The sequence below is a fragment of the Odontesthes bonariensis genome, chromosome 21 (assembly GCF_027942865.1).
Source record: "Odontesthes bonariensis isolate fOdoBon6 chromosome 21, fOdoBon6.hap1, whole genome shotgun sequence".
Taxonomy (NCBI): domain Eukaryota; kingdom Metazoa; phylum Chordata; class Actinopteri; order Atheriniformes; family Atherinopsidae; genus Odontesthes; species Odontesthes bonariensis.
The window spans coordinates 27,343,705-27,364,733 of NC_134526.1; the positions used below are offsets into that span (position 1 = coordinate 27,343,705).

Consider the following 21,029-nt stretch of genomic DNA (forward strand, 5'->3'; position numbering starts at 1 on the left):
AAGTTGTGTTCAAAAGACGTGCGCAGATCACCTGTGCGCCAGTAAGCTAAAGCTACAGAGCACATGCGCAATAGGCACTAAGCAGATATTTTTTCAAACTAGAAAGCTGCAAGCAGCTGTATGCGGGACCGAGTGTGCGCACGTTGGATGTGCGCACGTTGGGCATGCGCTGGAAGCCGTAGTCACACAGCTCTGCCCACACGCACGATACCCTCTGCGTACGTACGAGCACATAATAACCCCAATGCAGAGGTGTTTTTGAAAATTTCTAGGGGGCGCCACTGAGCCCACACACGATACCCTTTACCTACGTACGAAGGCGACAGGGTGGATGTGTGTGCAAAGTTTCATGACTTTGCGATGATGATAAGGTTTTCAAACCACAAACGCCATCACACGATTTTCACCGCCTTGCCACGGCTACGCCCTTTAAGTTTTGAAAAAGTTTCCCCATGAATTTTTCCCCCCATGTCTTAAGAGTAACCTGGCCAAGTTTGAAGTCTGTAGCATTAAATCTGTAGGACGAGCTCGATCTTATGCAAGGCGTGGAATCGGTCAAAAATGGCACCAAAATGCACTTTCCATCTAAAATGGCCGCCTTCCTGTGGATGTGGGACCATGTCGGCAAGAGACTTTTTTGTGCGTCTGGGCATGATGAATGAGTGTACCGAATTTTGTCATCCCACGTCAAAATAACCCCATTGCGGGGACCATTTTTAAATATTGTAGGGGCATGGCCACTCCCACACCGTTCAGAGTTTGAAAAAGTTTCTCCATGATTCGTTTCCTCCATGTCGTAGGAGTAACCTGGCCAAGTTTGAAGCTTGTAGCATTCAATATGTATGAGGAGTTCGATAAAATGCGAGTTGTGGAAAAAAAAAGAGACGTTTCCAACGACCAGCAGGTGGCGCTATAGGAGGATGTCACTATGATAATATGTACGCGTTCAAGCTGGGTCCAGCAATCACCGTATGAAGTTTGGGACAGATTGGATAATGTATTTGGGAGTTATAAGCGACTTAATTTTTTGAGGCGAGTGATGGTGAGTCATCAAACTTTGAAGCGTCGCCACGGCCACGCCCTTTAAGTTTTGAAAAAGTTTCCCCATGAATCTTTCCCCCCATGTCTTAAGAGTAACCTGGCCAAGTTTGAAGTCTGTAGCATTAAATCTGTAGGACAAGTTCGATCTTATGCAAGGCGTGGAATCGGTCAAAAATGTCACGAAAACGCACTTTCCATCCAAAATGGCCGCCTTCCTGTGGACGTGGCACATTGGCGGCAAGAGACTTTTTTGTGCGTCTGGGCATGATGAATAAGTGTACCGAATTTCGTTGTCCCACGCGAATGTAATCCTATTAAGGGGACCATTTTTAAGAATTATAGGGGGCGCTACAGAGTCAATGAGCGACCCCCAAAAATATAAAGTTTAGATTCTTTCATGTCGTCGACTGACAGGTGGCGCTTGCAAAGAATAAGAAGACGGAATAATAAACCTTACAGATACAATAGGGTCCTTGCAGTTTCACTGCTCATAAACCTTACAGATACAATAGGGTCCTTGCAGTTTCACTGCTCGGTCCCTAATTACTAAGTTATAGAATATCCCACTATGATGGTTCTGATATTGCCTGATTCCAGACATTCTCTCATACACAAATATTCTCTACTGACAGCATTCTATGATGAGATACATGCAAAAACACAACAATTTCATAAGATGAAATCTTTTTTTTTCCCTTCATATATAAGCTAATATAAATTATGTGCAAGTATTATTATATGAAAGGATAGGATATCTGGATTGCCTAGACTGTTTTGAAAAAAAACAAGATAAAACTTGTATGGCTGGCTCTTATAATGACCAAGATAAGTAAAGGTAGTGAAATCATCCCGAAAATAGTCTCGGGCCCATAGGGTTAAAGGTATGGTAGGTAATCCTGTTCAGAAACACATTTTGTAATACTGGGTGAAATGGTCCGTCTATCCTGAGAGAAATCTATACAAGATGTATTTAGAAAAAGGGACGGAAATAATCAGACCTCTGTGGCAGCTGCAGGACTGAGAAAAAGCAGACCAATCCGAGATCAGCGGGACGCTGATCTCGGATTGGTCAGCCTACAAAAAACCAATCAGATGCATCTGCGCTTTCTGCCTACGCCCCCCTCTGTCGGCTCCCTCTTCCGCGCGCGCACGCGGTTCTAAAACGTTCTAAAACGACTTTATACCGCAAGAATGACAGATAAAATGCAGCCGAAACCACCAATCCCCTTACTTGTGACGGCTCCCCCCGCTAAAAAGGGAAGAAAAAGAAAGCCGGCGGCAGAAACGGCTGCTACTAAAAAGGCTACGGATAAAGCCAGAAACAACACCAGAGTCAACATCGGTCCAGCGTTTGAGCGGTGGAGACAACTGAGGGATCTGAAGGGCCTGCAAAGCGATGCAGCTAGTGATGCTCCGATCAGCATTTTTTGGACCAATCACCGATCACCGATCACCAAAGTCATGATCTGCCGATTGCCGATCACTGCCGATCACGGAAGGAATCGGACATTTCCATGCCTTTCATCTAGCAGAGAGTGCACCATTTATAGAAATTAAACCGCCAGAGGTAGCTGGGGACATGTAGAACAAGAATCTGGTGGAGTTTGCAGAAAACAATTGTTTTTTTTATTTTCTATTAATATTTTAATCTGCCCATATACATCATCCACTGGGTATGATTTCAGCATCAGATTATTAAACAATGATGCAGTGAAATAACTTGAAAATCTCCAAAGAGGTAGCTGGGGACATGTAGAACAAGAATCTGGTGGAGTCGGCAGAGAACATTTTGATTTGGTTCTAAAGGAAGTTTTCAAATCTGACTATGCAGAAATGAGTTTGATTCTGAATATGCTTCAATAATTTTGTTCTATCATTTTGTTTTAATCATTAAAAAGAATGTAGTAAAAAAACAACCAAGTAATGACAGGCGTATGTATTCCAACAAATGAAAAATCAACTTCGATATAGATTTCTGAGTTTACGGGGTGCACTTGAATGCACCATAAATCCGCTCACACGCTTTACCGTACAACGCGATGTAAACGGGCACTCAATTTTCAAGTGTAGCTAGCGCGAAGCGCAGATGGCGTGACCGCAGTAAGTTTCACATCTTTCTGACACACTTTGAAGAAATTCCAAACAGGAGAGGTCATGTTGTCGAGATGCACTGTAGAGGTTTTGCCTGTTCGGTTCTGTACACACGTCACGTACCACATTAGAAAGTGGTCGCTAGTAATTTACGTCAAAAAAAAAAAAAAAAAAAAGCTAGTAATTATGTCACATGATCGGCTTTTTGATCGGCATATTTTTCCGATCGCCGATCAGGCTATTTTTGGGCATTATCGGCCGATCATGATCGTCAGCCGATCGATCGGAGCATCACTAGATGCAGCGGTTGCTTTCTTTCTGTTGGACAGGTAATTATTTGTTTTGCTTCGGGGGGATTTGTTATTTTCATGAAATATGTAAGGTTTGCCAACTTGGCTACTTTTGTAGCTCGTATTAGCCTAATGCTAACATTAGCGTCTTCTCCGTGTTGTTTTTAGCCATGAGAAGGATCCATCAACTTCCACGCCGTCGAAACACAGACTGATGAGACCCCCTCCCCCACCTGTGTCAACAATTTATTCTTCTGAATCTCTGTCCGACCGGTGAGTTCAACTTGCTGCTGCTGTGAACATGGCTTTGACAAACGTTGTCTTTGTTGGGATATATGTCACTGGCTCTTCTATGGACTATTTGCTGGTATATGCTATGCAGAGAGGATGGGGGCAAACTGAGGATCTTCTCAACAGTAAATATCAATCTTCAGGCTGTTTCGGTCCATCAAAACATCTTCCCATAAACTGCCAAATCAGTGCTGCAGTCCTGTGTTGCATCCTTGATGAATGAAGACATTTTTTATGTTGATGCTGTGCTGACAATATTATATAATTGTGTAATCTTCACAGAGAGGATGACTTCTCACAAGCTGGAGTTCAGGAGTTAAACATTAGCTGCCCAGAGGAGACAGCTCTCCAGCAATTGGATGCAAGGTATGTTATGGTAGTAAGATAATGTGTCCAATTATTTCCAGAATATAACTAAGAGTAAATTCATGGTCTGTGCATTATTTCAGCGACATGTGGTGATGTAATATTCCCTAATTTTTGTGTGTGTGTTTTCTGTCTTTTTAGCATGTCACCACTGGACCTGAACATTGATGTTGATGCAGATGAATTTAATGACATTCGAAACTCCATGTAAGTTGCTGTGTGGTGTGCAGAGATGTTTTTACTCTCCTGTTTGTGGAAAATTGTATTCATTTTGTGAATTTTTATATTGTTTTCTCTGAATTTCTTTTTTTTATAGCATTGACTGGGAAGATGAAGATGAATCCTGATATGGAGACACTGTCAGTGTCATCATTAGAGGAAGATGCAACCAGGGAAGTGGACTCAGATGATGATGACAGTGACGATCCAGATTTTAGGCCTCGTATTTGTGTTAGGTAGTTTCAATACCTTCTAGCTCCACTTAGTCAAGTTATTGTGTTTTTTATTGTAATTTCTCATAGCTGTTCTTATTACAACAGGACTGGCGGTGCTCTGAAGACTACAATTTGCTTGGAATCACTTCAAGAAATTAGCATGGAGGACACTGTACATGATGCTCCAGACAACGCCCCAGATCCAACTATGGCAGACATGTCAACACTCCCTGATGCACTAAAAGTCATGGTTGAGGATGACATAATTGGCCATCCGGCATCCATTGCATATCATGACAGCTTGAAGCAGCTTGCCGAGTATCTCCTTCTCCCTGTCAGCGTGTGTTCTGCCAAGGACCCAAATAGGAAGGGAGAGTGCAGGACACCTGGACCATTCGAAATCAATATCAGGTCCAGGGGAACAGCTGCTGTCATAGAATGGGTGAGTCTTTATTTTGCATAAAATAGTATTACGTATATTGGGACATTTTTTTTTTTTTTAGGAATCAACTTTAACAAACATAAATGGAAAAGCTTATAACATAAGTGCTGTAGGGTGGAGGTTGTCAAGGAGAAGAAGAGAGCCTTTTAGGTCAGGAAACAAGGAGGCGACAAGGAGAGCTCCTTCAGCGACAGACTGAAAAAAATAATGTGTAGTATTAATCATTGTAGTTGCTATAATGTGCTCTTTCTCCGCCTGCTTTTTTCCAGGTGTGTCCTCGAGGTCACACTGTTTGGAAGTGGGCTTCTCAGCCAATGTTGAAATATGGGATGGCAGTCGGAGACTTCATGCTTTCCACTAATATCCTGCTATCGGGCAACAATTACGCCAAGATCTCACTACTGTTCAAGTTTATGAAACTTGGGATGGTAGAGAGGTCGTCATTCTTCAGGATCCAGGACTCCTACTGTGTGGACACTATAAAGGAGTTCTGGGATGACAAGAGAGCCGCAGTCATTACCCAGCTCAAGTCAAAAGGGCCTGTTGTAGCTCTGGGTGAGTTAGAAACACACGCATGTGTTCACAGATACACACACAAGCGCACATGCATTATTCATATGAAGCACAATATAATCTAAATGGATTTATTTCCAAGAGATGGTATTTGGCAAGCCATATGCATATTGATAGTAAGACCAAAAACTACACAAAATAAAATAGTTGAGTGTAGACATTGAAGAGTAGGATAAAGTATACTAATATTTTATCGGGGGATTTATTTGTAAGATACGAAGTGCTGGACTGACATATTGCACAATGGTTTTTCATAAAGTTGGATCAGCATAAAATGCCCTATTTGGGACAATGTTTTTATAACTTTTTCTCTGTTTTTGTTCTAATTTATTTTCAAAGGAGATGCTCGCATGGACAGTCCTGGATTCTGTGCGCTGTATTGTACCTATACTGCCATGGACAATGAATCCAAACAGATAATCTGCATGGTCAATATCGACAAGCGTGAGACCATGCGGAACTCTGTCATAATGGAGAAGGAGGGCTTCGTGCAAACATTTGAGAAATTACGTGAAGAACTCAACATTGAGGAATTCTGCACAGACGCTCATTCACAGATATCAGCCCTCTTCAGTAAATTTATTATCTTCTTTTGCTGTAGGAGATTGTTTCAGCAATCCAACTTTGTGCATATAGTCCCATGACACAATCATCACTTACATTATTATGAATCGATGATGATTGGTATTATGACTTAGTATTTATCCTCAGACTTTTTTGTCCTACAGACAACAAAGGGAAATATAAAGATTGTGGTGTCCGACACACCCTGGACATGTGGCATGGGTCCAAAAGTTTGGGGAAAAAAATTCATGCAGTAAGTTCATGATCTCTCTGTAGATATAGCTGGATAAAAAAAAATAAAAATCATCTACGCCAATTATCTTCTCATAAACCTATTTGACATCCCAAAAATGTATTTGTGCTCCATTGTCAAGGCAGGACAACAAAGGGGGTGCACCATCCTTCAGATGTGGAGTAAGGATGTTTGCAACCACTTCTGGTACTGTTGCAAAACTGCAGACACATATGAAGATTTCTTTGTAAGTATTATCAAAATTCATCTATCTAGGGCACACTCTATTGCTGAGTAGTTATTGGGCAAAAATGGTTTAAATTTTTATTGACCAAATTTTTCACAACATGTGTAATTTTTTTTACCATAGGACAGGTGGACTGGACTACTTCACCATGTGACAGGAGAACATGCGTGGGCCCTTGGTGCCTGTCATCATGGTCCCTTGGTGGAGGACAGAGAGAAGGAGTGGATCCAGATGGGTTCTATGGCACACCAGAGACTGAGAGAAGTAGTCCTTGATGCACGCTGGCTAAAGAGCATACACAAATATCTACATTTTAGGTATGTCAGCATAGTTCTATGTTCAACTTACTGTTTTCTCCTATGAAAATATTTCACTGTACTTCTGTATTTGCCCTGCTATTTCTTCATTTGTACTACCAGAGTATAAAGCAATTTTATCTTTCATCTGTGGTCTCAGGTCAACTGCAGAGTTGGAGTCCTTCCACAATCATATTCTCATGTATGCCAGCAAGAGCTTCTGCTTTTCACCGCCCGTGTACACTGCTCGAGTCCTGTTGGCTGGCCTGGACTACAATCACCACGTTGACAGACCAGTCAAGAGAAGGGCTGATGGCTCTATTTTGTATGTTTAATTTTATGTGGAAAAATTAAATACTGTACATTGTAAGATAATATGAATGTATCACTAAGCTTCTAATCTTTTCTCTAATGGCAGATACGGCAAGGTGTACAATAAAAAGTCCAGGAAGTGGAGCCTTTACGCACTAAAGGTGGAAAAGGACTACGGTTACATTGTGGACCTCCAAAGTGCAATTCTGCGGCACAGATTGTCCGTTGCTGGGGGTTTGCCACGGACTGCAAGGAAGAGGCCTGACGATCCCCGTCAACATGGGGTTCTGTCAGGTGTCCCGGCCCCATCAAAGCAGGAGCTTTTGCAGAGACAACTCAGCAGAGGGCTAGGTGAGTTTTCTTGCAATATTGTAGCTTGATCACGAATATAATTATAATTATGTGCAAAAGTTAGTTTTAAAAATCCATGTCATAATTTATGATCTAAAATAATTATCTAAACAAAGCCAAGGATGTAACACTTAGAAAATTGTCACAAGTGTTTGTTACTGTGTAAAATGGAAACAAAGTTGTAAGTGTTGTCATTGTGTCTCTGAAACGCAGTAATTATTGTCAGATGTGTAATTTTGATATTCTTCCTAAAGGTAAATCGCTGCCAAAGGAATAGATCGCCACATGCACAGCCTGACCAGTCGGTCGGCCATCCCTGGAAATATCTTTTGCATTTTTTTTTTATTTTTTTTTACAATAAAAAGTGTTATACCACATTTGTTGTCATTATTCATTTAGAATGTGAGAAGGTGAGAAATGTAATACCTTGTTTATGCATAAATTGTAAAGGAAAGGCATTTATCATTTTTAAAATTTTATTCAAACTTGACAAAATATAAATAACAATAAAAAGACAGAACTTTGGACAGTACAGACTGTAAACCTGAGTGCAAATTTTAAAGAAATATGTAAACACTAACAGTATGAATGGCAGGGCTCAAGAGCAGATAATATTTATTGCACTGTGCTTACCCCCTACTGGGGATGAAACCTTTGTACTGTCCATGTGGATCTGGGTAGCGGTCTCTAATTTTCCAAACACAGCAGCTAGGAATCACTACTCTGTGCCCAGCTCCCAGTGCCCCATATTGCCACACAACATATTGCCGGTATGCAGCATGGCGGAATTGTTTGTTGCTCTCCCCTGGGTTTGGAACATCCTCCACAGCCCGTACATTGTTCCAGATCCTTCTGGCAAGTCGCAAGACCCCCTCCTGCAAAATGTACGCTTCAAGGTGAGGCAGCGTGGAAATGCAGGAGTCGGGTTGTTGCCCACAACACTTTCTTTCGACATCTGTGGGCATCTCCCGGCAGTTTCGGCACACACACCAAGTGGGTTGACCTGGAGCTGGAGGGCATGGTGGAGGCACATCTCCTGATGTTGCTATGTGCAGGATATCAAACATGAGACTTGGGTCCCTTGTCAGGCAGATCTGCAGCAAGCGATGGGATTCTTGCAAGCTCAGTGTATGAATTCTGGACTGTAAAACAATTCATCAAGAAGATTAGACTTTTTTGACAACTTTGTTGTCCTCTAAGAGGACTTTTATGTCCATAGTAGGCCTATATGGCAGGTCATCATTTATAGTTATTGATGATGTAGAGGTGCGAAAAATATTAATTAAAAATGCTATTTTAAATAGGTTACCTGCTCATCTGCAATTCTTTGAGCTTGCAGATTATCCACTCGCACAATGTCTTCATGTAGAAGTTGTTCTCCGGTCGCAGTCCGGCTTGCTCCCCGTCCTCTACCTCGAGTTCCTCGGCTTCTACCCCGTGCACCACCTCTTGCACGGCCCCCTCTTGCTCGAGCATGAACTCGCTGTCCTCTTTGACCTAAAGACGTGCTCGGCTCCGGACTGTAGCTAGGATCAGAGCCGCTCTCGTCGTGGGTGCTCTAACAAGCAAAATAACAAAGACATATCTTTAAAAAAATCAAAAATCACGTTTGCCAGGGGAAAAAACGTTACGTTACATACAGTGTAATTTAGCAGACGCTTTATCCAAAGTGCCGTACATTTGAGAGTTCCCTCTTCTAACAATGGCGTGGGGGTAATGGGGGACGGTGTTTATCATAGCAGCCTCGTGCAAAGTGTGGAAGAAATCTAACACTAAACTTCATGCTAAACATGACATGCTAGCTGGAGAGCTGAATCTGCAGCCTCTGGGTGTGCAGAGACATACTACGGTACTTTTTTTTCTTTTTCTTTTAAATAATCGTTGCAATAATAATATAGTTTACTTACAGGTGAGTGAGACATGTCGTCAGAGTCCCAGCGTCAGATGCGCGTTCAAGTTTGTGGGGGCGTGGCTTTGGATGAAGCACTGACGGAATGGGGAGGGGGGGTTGGAGCTTAGAGGAGGGGCCACTTTCGAATCTTGCTAGCTCTCTTGCTAGCTCTCTAGGATTACCTACCATAGCTTTAAATAATTAATCTGTTTAGCCAACTATGTTGCATACGACGTCTGCAATGGCTAAATACTAAAGGCTACCGTGATTAGGCTAACGTAATTTAACCATAACTCGTAGTATTAGGCTAACGTTCAGTCTGCCATCTATCATCAACATATAACGTTTGTCTTTTAAATAAATAATTGCTGTTTTTTTAAAGTAATTGAGTTATACCTATAAACTGAAATTTCAAGTCATGGAGATGCACTCCTGGTGTTTAGGCTGTAGCAGCCTGAACACAAAACACACAAGTGAGAGTTTGAAGGAGGCCTTTGAAGAGAAGATCGAAGGGCTCAGTGGTTAGAGTGGGTCGCCCAATAACCAGACGGTTGGCAGTTCAGAGGTAGCCTGGGCGAAAGCTGACTGTTGACTCCGTCAAAGAGTCTGGAAAAACCCAAGAGGAATCCGTTCCCATGGAGGATGGGACCTTACTCAGCAACTTAAATTCATTGGAGTTCCCTTAACCAATCAGTAATGTTTAGAAATGACGTAGGTTATGCGCCGAGGCTCATGCTTGCTCGCGAATCACGCTTCCCACATCCGCTTTCATTATACCATTTGATAAATCAAACTTTTCCCAAAGCCAGTTGGAAGGAGAGCTACGACATCCTTGCCACTAACAAAATTGACGAGGCATTCCTCTTGCTCTTGTTTTAATTGTGTAATGCTCTCCAGAGTTGAGACAACTTCATGGATAGCTTCTAGCGTCTCTTCTTCCGTCGCCATGTTTATTTCCGCTGCGGTTGAACTACAATTACATGGACTACAATGGACTCCGCGCGTGAGTTCTGCGTCACCACTCTCAACTGTTCGCTGATTGGCAAAACACTGAGCGAACCGAGGTAGGGGGATTGGGCCAGACTATGTGCGGAGCCAAAATCTTTGGGCGGATGTACGTAGGATGGCGTCGCCAGGCTAGTTCGGAGGTGCCCTTGAGCACCATACCCCCACCATACCCCCCTTTTAAGACTACACGTGGATCCCATGTTTTGGCCACAATCTAGTGCTGGGCGGTATACCGGTTCACACCGAATACCGGTTTATAATTTCGTTATGATATGAATTTTTAATATACCACCATACCGGTGTATTTGATTACACAACGGGGGGAACGCTGCGTCGCGCGACATTGTTTGAGACGGGACCCTTTTCAGTGTTGCGCTTCTAAACACGCATGTTTACTGTCTATGGGTGCGAGGTGGTAATAAGCACTTGCGTTACGCGAAGGTGAAGGTGGATAGGATAGACATGGAAAGTTCCGAAATTGAAGCTGCAGAGCTAGTAGAACATGCTGACACAAAAAAGGAGCCGGTGTTCTGTCGATTTCTCCTACTTGTCGAGAATTGCTACTTTGTGGTTATGCGCATGCGCCGAGCCAATTTTCTAAGTTTCGTTTTCACGCCCATAATGTTTTGCTACCCTGCATCTTGGTGTGTAACTGTAACATCCTCAAAATCCTGATTATTTGCCATGCAAAGTAATAAAACACTTATCGTATTAACACATTGAGTTGCCTGTGGTATGAAATGCGCTATATAAATAAAGATTGATTGATTAATTGAACAAGCAGTTAGCTTAACATGCACAAATGGGGTGTCTGAAATATGACGCATATTTGAGCATGTTGAATAAGTGGAAGGCGCCTATGAAAGTTACGTTATCCATGAGGCAGTGGCTTTTCTCTCTCACAATAAATACACAATTTTTCTCTTCTATATAAAAACATTAATTAATAACAGCGATGCAGTTTTTAGGAATGGAAGAAAACTGGACTACAGTTCACAAGTACCTTTCTGAGGGACAATTCTGTCTTTATTTAGGTGACTCTGCTCCATCATTGTCATGAATGCATTGAGAACAGGGGGAGCATTATTTGACATGGTGTTATTGGACTATCAAAATGTGCTACCCTCTTAAATATTGATTAGAAAATGTTATGAACATGCTGCCATTCATCCTACAGTGGCAGTGAGGTGATAAGTCGTTTTACATGAATGCATTGAGAAGGGGGAGCATTATTTAACAGCGTGTTATTGGACTATCAAAATATGCTACCCTCTTAAATAAATCAATTTCATTACACTTTTTATAATTACACACATGAGAGACAAAAAAATTTACTTTATGACTTTATTTGATATACAGAGGTAGAAAACCATAAAGTAGCATTTTTTTGATAGGGTAGCACAAATCGATAGACAAGCCTATTGGTTTTTGCGGCGGTAGCATTTCTCGACGAAGTAGCACAAATCGACAGAACACCGTGTCTGTAGTTTGGAAGTTTTTTGGTTTCAAAAAATCCAACGTCGACCAAACAACCATTTCATGCAAGTGTTGTCGGGCTACAGTTATCGCTGGAGGTGGCAACACAAGCAATTTGCTCCATCACCTTAGCCGTAAGCATGTCTTAGAATATCAAGAATGTATGAAGTTAAGGTCAGCACCCGCCACATCAGCAGGTAACACGGGGAAAGCAAAAGAAAAGTCGAGCCAAATGTAACTTTCAAGACGCACAGTAAAAGTTCTGTATTTTGACTGCAATTGTGTTTGCATTCCAATTCCTCACTTCATTAGAATCATGAGTAGCACTTCTTTGTAAACAGCATCATTTTGTGGGGCGTTATTCTATGACGGTAAAATAGACCATCCTAAGTTAATTTACTGCAGTAATTCTGTTCTCAATCTGTAGAAAATGCTGTGAACACCTAATTATGCATGAAAAAAAAATACCGTGATATGCCGTGAAACCGTGATACCGTGAAAAAATACCGTGATATGTATTTTTGGTCATACCACCCAGCACTACCACAATCTGCACCATGCAGTCAACAAAGCCATCAATATTGACAGGGTATCTATAGCACTGTCGAGGCTTCGGAAAACTATATCCACCTTCACCCGGTCACCAAAGCTTTCACGTCAACTCAAAAAAAGAAAAACAGACGGACACCTTACTTACAGAACATAAACTCATACATGATGAACCCACTCGTTGGAATTCTTCATATGATATGGTGGAAAGATTTTTGGAGCAGCAGCAAGCTGTGTGTGCGGTGCTGGCACACAACAGAAAAAAATGGCATCTGATGCCGAAAGACACTGACATTACAACTTTAGAAACTATGAAAGAAGTCCTTGGACCACTGAGTCCTTCTACTGATGCACTCAGTTGTGGGAAAAACACGACCGTCTCTTCTGTTTTACCATTGATGTGAAAAATATTCATGTCTCAGTGATGAAAAGGATGACTCTCCACTTGCTAGGGAGATAAAGGGTTTGATCAAAGAATATCTTAAGCAATGCCTACCGCAGCAAAAAGAGCACAGAGGATGCAGTTTCCGTTGCGCTACACTCTGTGCTCACACACCTGGACAATAATAACACATATGCACGGATGCTGTTTGTTGATGTCAGCTCAGCATTCAACACTGTCATACCCTCCAAGTTAAACTGCAAACTTAGAGACCTGGGTCACAGCATCTCCCTCCGTCACTGGATAATGGACTTTTTGACCAACAGACCCCAGTTTGTTAGGTCAGGACACACCTGCTCCACCACCACCACACTCAACACAGGCGTACCACAGGGCTGTGTTCTGAGCCCATTCCTCTACTCCCTGTTCATCTATGACTGCAGACCTGTACATGGGTCTAACGCCATCATCAAGTTTGCAGATGATACAACGGTGATCGGCCTCATCAGCAACAACGATGAGACAGCCTACAGGGAGGAGGTACAGCATCTGGCCGCCTAGTGTTCAAACAACAACCTGCACCTCAACACCAGCAAAACTAAAGAACTCATTGTGAACTTCAGGGCAAAAAGAGGGAGCACACACAACCCCATTCACATAAATGGGATGGCTGTTGAACGTGTCTCCAGCTTTAACTTCCTGGGGACCCACATCTCGGAGGACCTCTCCTGGACCACCAACACCTCCAGTCTTGTAAAAAAGGCTCACCAGCGCCTCTTTTTCCTGAGGACACTGAGGCGACACCACCTGTCTTCAGATGTCCTCAGAAACTTTTACAGCTGTGATAGAGAGCATCCTGATTTGAAACAGCTGCTTTTGAGTATACAAGGAGAAAAGAAAGGCACTGATGCCACATCAAATCAAGCAGGGTTCTCCCTAAGTGATAAGTTGAATGGTGACTTTCTGGTACACAGCAAAATGCCAGAACTCAGTGCTGAGAAAGATCCACTCTCCTGGTGGAAAACCAATGGAACTACATTACCTCAGCTATCCGATTTTGCCAGAAGGTATCTGTGTATTGCTGCATCAAGCTGTGCTTCTGAGAGAGTATTCAGTGCTTCAGGGATTATTTTCAGTCCAAGACGGTCAAGACTGACTCAAGACAACATTGATATGTTGGTGTTCCTTTATAAAAACCTTGAATTGGCATAGAAAAAGTTCAAGAAGCCATGAAAAGTGATGCCATTCTTTTATTAGAATCTAGCATCTTCACAAAATGGTAGCCCATAATATTGTATTCTGTACTGTTGCTATTTTTATGTAAAGCAGTATAGTTTGAGCTGAACATTTCATAGTTCCTCAACTTGTGTCAGGTGATTTTCTTATTGTAAGGCTGTATGCCAGTGCTGCACTTGATACTTGGAGCCTGGTCAGTGTTCTTCTTATTCTGATCTATACGTTTAGCTTTTTTTTGTCTCAGCTAGGTACAGCTATTGAAATGCTGTGTCATAAAAAGTTGATTGATTGTACTTTAAGCACAGTATTGTTTGTTTTAAATACTTTATACGTAAATTATTACTTGAAGGTTACATGCCACTGTTCTTTCTTTGGAATCTTAATAGTGGTTTATTTTTATTTATTACTTGAACGCTACATGCCAGTGATCTTTTTTTGTAATGTTCAAATGTTTTTAATAAATGAGTATGTTGAAGTATATGGAATTTATTGTTTTGTTTTTGTTAGGGCTGTGACTCGATTAAAATTTTTAATCGCATTAACTACAGGCTTTGAAATTAATTAATCGAAATTAATCGCATTTTAATCGCATATACTTTATCCTTTAGAAAATTAACATTTTCAACAATATTTCAACAAACACAGAACATATCCCTATTTGAAATCTGAATGTAGCATGAAAACACAGTATATAGAATCTTGGATGTTAAGCTGCGTTGGGCCCCCGTTAGCTTCCACGCTAGCTGCTACATGTTTAGCGTTGAGGTGAGATTTGAGGCTTGATCAGCGGCGGTGCCAGCGATTTTTCGTTGGGGTTGCTATGCAGTTGCTGCATGAATGTGAGGGGTTGCGAGTCAAAACAGCACACACACCCCCGCGCGCATCAACGCAACAACTTTACCTTGCATACTGTAAACTTTATGTTATCAGCGGAGCTTACTGCTCACAAGCAGACAGATGTCGCACTGTGCGTTGTGGTGGAACAGCTGCAGATCCAGGGGCAGACAGCCCCAGCCCGTGTTCACAACCACACACGCACACACAGGCATACCTGTCCATCTCATTCATTCATAGCCCGTTCACTAAGGATGAAATAGCCAATCCACAAAGGTTACTTTGCCCACTGTGTTCCTCAAATAAGTTTTGATCAACTTCATCTTGGAAAAAAAAGAGCTGGGAGTGAATGAGCTACAGTGCGGACTTTCTATTTCATCTCATCTGACGCACAACAGTTGTAGGCGACAACTTTCAAGAGATAGTTCTACCCGGCGGGCTTCCAACAGTAGCCTCGTACAGTGCTAAATCACACAGGCACAACATTACGTTCAAACTTGTTGCTCACACCAGTCTGTCCGCTGCCACAGCGGACACATAGCCTACTCAAGCCAATCTACTCGCATCACATTAAGGCAGAGGAAGCACGCTGGCAACCTAACATAAAGTAAAAAGTGTGTCCGTTATTTTCAAAAGATGGTGCTAACTGCACTGACACTAGGCTACTTAGCAAGTAGCTCCAGATAGACTGCAAGCACCTAGAGTCGACTAACAAACCAAGTCACAAGAAGACTATTTGATAATAGTGTTTCGGCGAGCATATGAAAAACAACTGGGATTTCCTACCTTATTTGTGTTACTTGAGGAAGGACATCCTCAAAATCGCCATATTCCAGTTAGAATCGCCAAATATCCATTTAGAATTGCAGTTTAGCTATGTTATGAGTGAATGGGTGCTAAAATGAGAGGAAAACTGTAACATATGACTATTAAAAAACTAATTAAACTGAGAATACAATTAAATAGGGTTTCTATTTATCTCCTAAATCTGCTTTATGGAAATATTATTTTAGACCTCCGATTTCCCAGGGTAATTTAGAACGGACGTGATTGGCTGACTGTAGAATGACATCACCACAGGTACTGTAGATCTAGGAACAATGTGGATAGCCGTTTCACCAGTAAAGCTGGTGTTTTATACCTTTCCATATGTATATTTATCAGCTAAAGAACGAAAAACGGGGATAGGCTACCGAGCAGCAACATACGTGATTCTTTACTTCTTAATATTGTTGTCGTTGTTGCACTGCACTACTGTTCTTTGTGAGCAGCAAACCTGCCTCTAGCCCCAAAGTTGGGGTAGCTATGGGGTTGCTGACCACGCTCTTGTCGACGCTTCCATCCGTCTGTATTAAAAAAATAAATAAATAAAAAATTATAGTGTGCGATTAAAATGCGTTATTTTTTTTAACGCGCTAATATGTGTGTAGTTAATTAATCGAAATTAACGCGCTAAAGTCCCAGCCCTAGTTTTTGTTTTTTATCGTGGTATCAAATTGTTTATAGAGAATTGTGGAATTTCACTGGTAGTGGTATCGACTACTAAATGTCTGGTATCGTGACATCCCTTATAATTCATATTTCAGTATTTCTGGGCTGAAGGGCGATATAAGATATAGATCCATATTTATTACAAATTGGGCTAAATGTTCAGTTACACCTCAATGCCACACGTGTGATAGTGCTGGGCGGTATACTGGTTCACACCGAATACCGGTTTATAATTTCATTATGATATGAATTTTTAATATACCGCCATACCGGTGTATTTGATTACACAATGGGGGAACGCTGCGTCGCGCGACATTGTTTGAGACGGGACCCTTTTCAGTGTTGCGCTTCTAAACACGCATGTTTACTGTCTATTTTTAACGCTTTTCAAAAAATACTCGTATTCGTTAAGCTGCATTTCCTTTCCCTGCTCTCCCTCCGTCTCTGTCAGTCATGCGTCTCTCTCACATAGCCTACTCACACACACACACACACACACACAGCCCCTCCCCTCCGTGCACACCGCGTGTGTCTCCATCAGCGAGATCATGCCTGGAAGCTTGCTAGCTTCAGTTAGATTAGCTCAACCGAAAGAAGACGGCTGGCGAAATTCACAAAAGGTTGGTATCACGTGCAACTTTATAAAATCACACATTTAAAAGTCCTATAAAAATATTTTATATCTTTAATACAATGTTGTCCCGTCCCGACCCGACCCATAGCAAACAAGCGATTACGCCTTCTTTATAAAGTTAACTAGTCGCAAGTTTGCCGTAAAAAAAATAAAAAAATAAATGTAGTTGGGTTGTCGAGGTCAAAACACTAGCAGCTGTGAATCAAATAAAGTAGGTTTTTTAAACTCTTACACTGAATGTTTGCTGCTTCAATCCAGATGAGTATTGAAAAATATTTTCCGCGATTGAAAAAGAGTGCGTGTTGAGGATGAGGACCAGCCTGAACCGGAGGTATCAGTCTGAAACAGCTGAACAGTCCGACCAGTGTAATTAATGTTATTAATTTGTTTACAATGAAGATGTGAATATTAATACAATAAAGTTCTGTGTGACCAATTATTAACAAAGGAATTATTTTGAAGAATTTTTATTTTAATTTTTAATTCTGTTCTCAATCTGTAGAAAATGCTGTGAACACCTAATTATGCATGAAAAAAAAATATTGTGATATGTATTTTTGGTCATACCGCCCAGCACTAACGTGTGACATCATAAGCTCAATTATTTAACAATTGAAGTCGAATTCCAACACCTCCAGGTTGTTCTTTTCTTCTCAGCAAAGCATAGCTGTGTGAATAACAAATATGCAAAAAAGAATAACACCCCCTCTCATTCTGAAATTATACACAGCACATATAAACATAAACTATGCATAAACTGGCTCTGAATTGGTTTAGAAACTATGATTCCAAAAGCACTCAATGTGTTACTGTAGAAAACTCCACATCAGCCTCTCTGACAGAAACCACGTGTGCTCCTCAGGAATCTAATTTAATCTTATTTTCTGTTTTTATTAATAAGCTAGCACCAGGAATAAATCAAGTCAAGGTACATTTTTATAGTGATAGAATTGAGGATCAATGCCAACACCCGCCTTGTTTTTATTCCTAGTAACAGGAATACACTTATACACTTCCAAATGTTTTAATCAGTCATGTTTAGCTTAGTGGCTATTAACGCATGTTCTGTGATGTGACAAACTCTCAAAGTATTTCTATTTCATCTTCACGATTACTTTTTGAGCTCTTTCCATTTCTCTCACTGGGAATGTAAATTTGGATAACAATGTTTTATTGCAGTTTAGGAAATCTTTAATCAGACATTTCTTACCATTGTGTGGATGGGTGAAAAATTTGACCTCTGACCTACACACATTTTACTCTTAAAATTAAGCCAACTATTCTTGGATAGTGTATATCGATTCCTCAAAAAAAAAAAAAAAATAAAATAAAAAAAATCCAAAAATAAAAAATGCAGTAGCGGCAGATAAAGCTACTTAATTAGAGGTTGAAAAATTTCACTTTGCAGATTACTTCAGTTGAATGTTTTTCTGTCTTAAACACAAACTGAAAATTGTTATACAATAAACTTGTTTTGCATGCTTTCCATACTTTTATGACCTACTATTCAGGGATCTGCAGCCCTTCATCAGCAGATGAAGGAGATAAAACACAGTATGTAGGGATCATGCCAACAAACTCATTATATCACTCATCAGATCACTCCAGGCCCCTCCCATCCACCTGTCTACATCTGTAAGACCTGAGCAGACCGTGGGACCATGGGGACTGAAACAGCCCTGGTTATGTCAGCAATCCCAGATGCACGCACATACATTCACACATATGCTGAGGTGAGGAGGGGAGACTTTTCCTGTCTCTTCCTTCCTCTCCATCCTTCCAACAGCCCCACTTCCATCCCTTGCTCACTTAAACCAGGACACTGGCCTGAGAGCAGAGGAGGAGGAGGGGAAACACACACACACACACCAAATGAGGTCACGTCTGGCTGCTAGCAGAGATTATTGTATGTGAATATAGAACACAAACACCAGTTTAAGATGGGCTAAATTATTTCATCATTTTCTAAGAATAAATCCTTCCAGCTAGTACTTGCAAAATATATATAACTAAACTATTTGTTTGATGTCTTCATAGGATGTATCAAGAATGGTTGCCAGTAAAACTCTCCTTTATACTAAGTTGCAAACGTCCTCTAGAGAAAGGGCCCATAAAGACATAAAAAATATCTTTAAAAGATTGATCAAATTGAATAAAACCAGCAGCTACCTATAACCTAACTTCTAGGGGAAATTTTGTAAACAATGTCAGTGAGAGTGCTTCTTGTGTGATTTCATAAAGACCCGACTTTTGCACAGCATGAAAATGTTGCTTTTTTGACTCCAAACTCTGCCCGTTTCACATACAGCTGTGCTGTTTTGAGAATGTAAACAGCGTTGTATTATGAATGTCTCATGTATGTTCATTAGGTTTGAAGATTTAAGACAAAATCTGTACAGCAGAGTGAAAATTTTGCACCTTACTACCAGAGAATCCAACTACATGACCCTGTGTCCCTACACAAACTACATCACTGTATGAGCACCCTAGGGTGGACAAAGAGGCTGGGTGCAGGATCCCCACCCAGCGGCTCCCAGTTCTGACCCATCCCTCAAACTGTTACCCTCAAGGCAATGTGTGGCAATGTTTTTTTTCCAAGGCTGCCAGTATTGTGCCTCTGCGTACCCCATTTGCCATCCTATGATTGAGATGTGGAAGGAATGATTTGGCTCAAAAAATGAGGGGAGCTCTACTATCATGGGCTGCTATAAACATTAGTGAAGTGGATATTAGGCTACGTCTTAGCTTCCCCCATGATAGAGTAAACCATGTCACAAACATGGGCCGGCCATGGCTCAGTGGTTAGAGTCGGTCGCCACTCAAAAAAGATTGGTGGAACTGACAGGTGTCACGGCCGAGGTGCCCTTGAGCAAGGCACCGTACCCCGGGCGCTGTGAATTGCTGCCCACCACTCCAGGTTGGCATCTGTCTCTGAGTGTGTGACCCTGTGCATGTGTGTCAACAGGTGCCAAGCTGGAAGGGTTAAAAGCGGAGGACAAATTTTGTGTGTATGCATGTATGCATGACTAATAAATCTGATCTTAATCTTAAACCATGTTTACTTGATTCTTTTTCAATAGATTTAAATAAAAACAACTTTATATGCGACAAAAATATGTTCAAAAAAAGCATTTCTACAGGTTTCTGATGGCACTAAAAGCTTAACTTTAGCACAAAAATGTTTTTTTCTAAGAATTTTTCCTTACACTTACCCACACGTCCAAAACAGTCTCCCAATCCAGTCTTAAAAAAATTGGGAGATGACGTTTTGGTGGGCAGTTGTTTTGCATCAAGTAGCATCTCATCTCATAATTCTTGACCAGCTACACCTAACCCTGTATTTTTAACGCCTAAGTGTAATCGTTATCAGATGGGAGAGAAGTAAAAAAAAAGTCGACAATTGTGCAAGGACAGCACTAGAAGCGTGAAAGGGCCGTGGGAGAGTTTGTGCAGGATGGGATTTGAATCACCAATCTCTCACTTGAAGAACAACTTGAGATCATTTCCCGTGGTTGCCAGAATCACAAAGAGGAACCCATTTTCCTCTGGATTTTCACAATAGAAGTGAATAATGGCACTGTCGGTTTTCCATAGTGTGTGCTCAGTACGAAGGGATTTTTCGGGGTCAAGACTTAAATTAATACTATGTAACATTTCTACCTTAAAATAACAGCTTGAAAAAAATTGTGCGGCTAGAATGAGTTTTAATATTACAATTGGCCTGTCTCCTATGCCCTTCGGGGGTCTGAGTTGGAAAAACTGCGCTATGTAACTTTGCTGGACCGGCCCGGGAGCGGCCCGGGAGCTGAGCGGAAGTACTTCGACTTGCCTTCTGGCACACCTACCGCAAAAACAAATAGACCCCTCTCACGCTCCCAGGTACATTTGATTACTCTTACCTTCTCGGTCAACATAGCTTGCACCTTCTGACTCCTCGCCAGTTCATCAACAAACGTGAAACGTGAACACGAAAGGGTGTTGTATTTACGACAGTGTAA

At 41.4% G+C, this 21,029-nt stretch overlaps 1 protein-coding gene and 2 long non-coding RNA genes across 3 annotated transcripts in view; 2 read left to right on the forward strand and 1 right to left on the reverse strand.

Annotated features, from left to right (window-relative positions):
• Window positions 1-21,029, reverse strand: part of LOC142370742 (thyroid hormone receptor alpha) — a 144,086-nt gene that overhangs the window by 121,576 nt on the left and 1,481 nt on the right. The gene's annotated exons all lie outside the window — the stretch shown is intronic.
• LOC142371981 (uncharacterized) lies at window positions 3,945-4,419 on the forward strand. The gene is made up of 3 exons (XR_012768158.1): window positions 3,945-4,079; window positions 4,221-4,286; window positions 4,396-4,419. It is a non-coding gene; the product is annotated as an uncharacterized LOC142371981 (long non-coding RNA).
• Window positions 5,915-6,795, forward strand: LOC142370745 (uncharacterized). The gene is made up of 4 exons (XR_012767876.1): window positions 5,915-6,101; window positions 6,257-6,345; window positions 6,467-6,571; window positions 6,695-6,795. It is a non-coding gene; the product is annotated as an uncharacterized LOC142370745 (long non-coding RNA).